At 47.7% G+C, this 3,775-nt stretch overlaps 1 long non-coding RNA gene across 2 annotated transcripts in view; it reads left to right on the top strand.

The window, feature by feature from the left end:
- Positions 1-8: 8 nt before the first annotated feature.
- The window catches only part of LOC117796350, a 52,077-nt gene continuing 48,310 nt past the window's right edge, over positions 9-3,775 (top strand). Inside the window, exons 1-2 of one of the 2 annotated variants that reach the window (XR_004620767.1) lie at positions 9-2,131; positions 2,854-3,166. This is a non-coding gene — a long non-coding RNA (uncharacterized LOC117796350). Of the gene's footprint in view, positions 3,167-3,775 lie in introns of both variants that reach the window. The other variant, XR_004620766.1, reaches the window with a different exon arrangement.

Below are 3,775 nucleotides of genomic sequence, written 5' to 3'. Positions count from 1 at the left end.
ACCCCTTTCCTGGCCTTGCCTTGGGAGACAGGCAGCCACCTCTCCTGCTGTAGTCTGTCAGGACCAAGTGCCCCCCGCTGGCCCTTCTTCACAGGGAGGGGAATCAGACTCCACCTTTTGCCGGGAGGCATATTTAAGAATTTTCTGGCATGTTTCATAACCACACAGAAGCCTGTGACATAGTCTGGGGTCGTCCTAACTATGCCTGTGTCAATGGAAAGTCTCTTGGTGGCTGGTGATTCACATCGGTTGTGTGGAGGGACGATGCGACACGCGGACAAGTCGCTCCATTTTCTAAGACGAAATTCTGTGCCTACGTGGGTCCCAGGAAGACTCCCAGGCCTAGAAACACTGTTTCCTGTGACTTGGGATGTCTTACATTGGAGTAGATTGTGAAGCAGTGATCCCACAGGGGTACAAGATGGTGTTAGGGACGCAGGAAACTGAAGAGATTGAACAGGAAACAGGCAAGGGGCCTTGACTTTGGCGTGCCTTTGATTTGTGAGACAATAGCATAGAAGGCCTGTCCTTGGAAGACAGTGGTATTCCATACCCGCTGCAGCCACCTGTGGTCTCCATGAATGTTAAAACCATTGGCAATCAAGTTCCTGGTACCACCAGACCCTCATTCTCCTGACCCCAGTGTGAAAGGCACTTGGGGTTCCGCGTGTGGAAATTGGACTGTAGATAATTGTTTTGTTAGAGGGGAATTGGGAGGCTGAGTGCATTCAAATGTATTTCCGAGCAGTATTCGGAAGCCTCCTGTAAGGACACTGATTGCACCAGGCAATGTTTGCCTGATGCCAGCTCATTAGGAGAAGCCATTCTGGGCCTAGCTTGAGTGAGCCCAGGGAAAGATAAACAGTGTCGCTGTAGCTGGTGCGTTGTTGCTCCCCAGCGTAGCTCGCGGTCTCCTTACCCTTGATTGAGTTTATTCTATGCACGGAGTTTTGCTAAAGGCCTCAGAGTCCCAACATGCCAGGCCATTGCCAAAGGGTAGTAGCGCTAACAGCTGGAGTTCCTATCTGCTGCTGAATGATGAAGAGGAACCTGACTGTCACGAGGGCCAATGCCTTGGACCGTTTGGTATGGTCCACAAATGGGTCCAGACATCGCCACTGTGGGGTCGACGTGGGCTGGCAGACACCTGCGGACACCAGGTATTTTCCACTTTGGGGTCCAGCATCACTGACCACCTTGTCCGAGGCTGGGCAGATGCCCGTAAGGCCAGACCCCAGGCAAGCATTTCTGAGCGTGGGATGGGTGGGATCGGTGGGATGTCGTCAGGCGAATGGCGTGTTATACAAAGATGAGTTCATCAGTAAACAAATACAAGGAGAGAGAAAGAGAAAGTGAGCAAATAAATTCCAAATAAATTTGGAAAACTGGGCTCAAGAAAGGGAGTTTTTTGCTTCTTTTGAAACAAGATCTCTCAGAGCTGTTCGTCTGCCACCATGCATGGTGACCGTCCAAAAGGAGATGTAGCATTTTCCACACCTCATTTGACCAGTAGAACCATCTGCTTGTGACCACCGTGGGTGACTTAGTATTCTAGCGGCGACTTGGGGGTGTGCTGTCCTACACGAGAGCTGCTTGAAGGGTAGCGGGGGAAGTACAGAAATCGAGAGGAAGCTCTTAGCATTTTTCTAGCAATTGCACCGAGTAATTTGTATTTGTCTGTTGAGCCTGATAACAATGTCATGGGGCTTATAGTTTGTGTTTCTTTGTTTTATTAATTTTATGTTCCTAGTAGTTAATTTTTAGGGCACTTTACAGAAAATTTCCATCTGCAACACACTGAAAATGTGCAAAAACAGTCCTTCCCCATCTAATCTGAGAGCATCCCCACCAACATCTAGATCTTTCCGGCACCACGTCAAGAGCACAAAGGTTATCCCGGATAGACTCTGGGCTACCTTCTAGCATCCCTGATCCCCGCCCGTCGTGGCCCGTCCACCCCGAGGCCCAGAACGAGGAGCCACAGCATGTGCCTCGTCCGAAGAGAAGTTCGGGAGGAGCCAGAAGGAGACAGCCGTCGCCCCACGCGACCTGCCGCGTGCAGCTCCGCTCACGTGCCAGTCGCCCTCCCACCCTGGGAATATTGCTGACAGCTCTTTGAAAACTTAAGAAAGTATGACAGGCTTTCAGGAATGGTGACTTCCCACCACGGCAGGGAGGCATGGGAGGATTTAAGCAGCTCGCTTTAAACAATGCTTGGCTTTTGTTCTCCCTAATCGTGCTGGTCATGTGGGTTTTTTCCACAGCTTTCTGAAGTGTTCTCCAATAGAGGACTTCAGGCTTTTAAAAACAGTAATTTTGGTAACAATGGTAATTACTTTAATTGGAGTTCTTTAAAGGTAGCTCCTTCTCGCCCACCTCCTCCGAGACATGAAGCATGCTGTCACCCATTGCGTCACTCCAAATCAGCACGGTATTCTTTCCTCTTTAGCGCTGTTAATGGGCATGCTAGGAGGGAAGTCAAAAAACTTCCAGAACTCACTATTTTTTAGTCTAGAATAATTACAAGTAATTTTTCCCTTGTTTCCAGGTAGTGGTAGATAATCAGCTTTATGTGTAGAAAAATATGCACATTGTATACGGGCTCCCCAGTTAGGCCTTTCACAGGGGATTAGAACTCTTAACGCCCCACTGCGCTCCATTTCGTCACAAAAGCCTTTGGCACAATCTTTTTGGCTGTCATGCTTCTGGGGGCCTTGTGTAGTTATTAAGTGACATTAGGTAGCCCTGCATAGGGTCTTTTATCCCCAAATAGCCACATTCTCTAGAATAGTTGTTTGAGCTGCTTGATACACCCTCGGGAGGTAGGCAAAGTATCATGACCTTCCCTTTCAGTAGGAGGCAGGTGAAGGGCTGCAGAACCTTCCTGAAGGAACCCCATGGATGTGGGGTCAGGGAGCTCACAGAGACACCCACAAGGACAAGTATTCCCTCGGGGCCCGGCTGGACAACTTTCTCCACTTACCACCTTTACTGTGACAATGGGCCAACCCTTTGGCCTCGGACTTCTATTTCATGCCAAGTTGTGATGTCCTGGTTGGTGTTGGGTGAAACTGCTGTGAAATGTATCCTAGAACACATTCCCTAGAAGCCTGAGGAGCTTTGAACTTGGCCTCTGCAGCTCCTGGATTGTGATGAGCAAAAGCAAGTAATTTGCAATTTGTGGTTCCCATTCCTTTATGTTTCCACGTCCTTTCTTTGCCCTTGTCCACATCTCAGGAAGATAATAAATATAAATGTTGCCTCTCTAATTTTCTTCCCTTTATCCTTCCCTTCTCTTCCTTCCCCTTCCCTTCCCTTCCTTCCCACCCTATACCTATATCCGTATCTATTTATCTATTGTAGGGGAGGAAAAATTCTTCTCTACCCTCTTTGGGTCTGCAGCTGGGTCTCAGAATTAAATTGACATAAGACAGATTAGCAGAAGAAAAGCGTACAAGTTTAATTAAATATTTGCTTGTATGTGGGAGCCATCTCAAGATAATGAAGACCTGAAGAAGTGACCAGAACAGGAAGCTTTCATACCTTTTAGACAAAGAGACAATACATTTTTATTTATTGAAAAGACAAAGGGTTTTGGGCTAGGAGTAGTAAATTGTGACAAAGTATCTAGGAAGATACTGGTCTGTTTAAAAACATTTGCTTGTACAGATCTCTTGGCCCCCATTTCCCGGTCTCTGATGATAAGAATGTTTCTTTCCTCCTGGGACAGGGAGGGCACTTTCATATGGGAGTTTTACCTTCTGCTTTCAGGAAG

The sequence above is a fragment of the Ailuropoda melanoleuca genome, chromosome 15 (assembly GCF_002007445.2).
Source record: "Ailuropoda melanoleuca isolate Jingjing chromosome 15, ASM200744v2, whole genome shotgun sequence".
Taxonomy (NCBI): Eukaryota; Metazoa; Chordata; class Mammalia; order Carnivora; family Ursidae; genus Ailuropoda; species Ailuropoda melanoleuca.
Note: the sequence above shows the minus strand (reverse complement) of the source record. Positions and strands in the feature narration are given on the sequence as shown.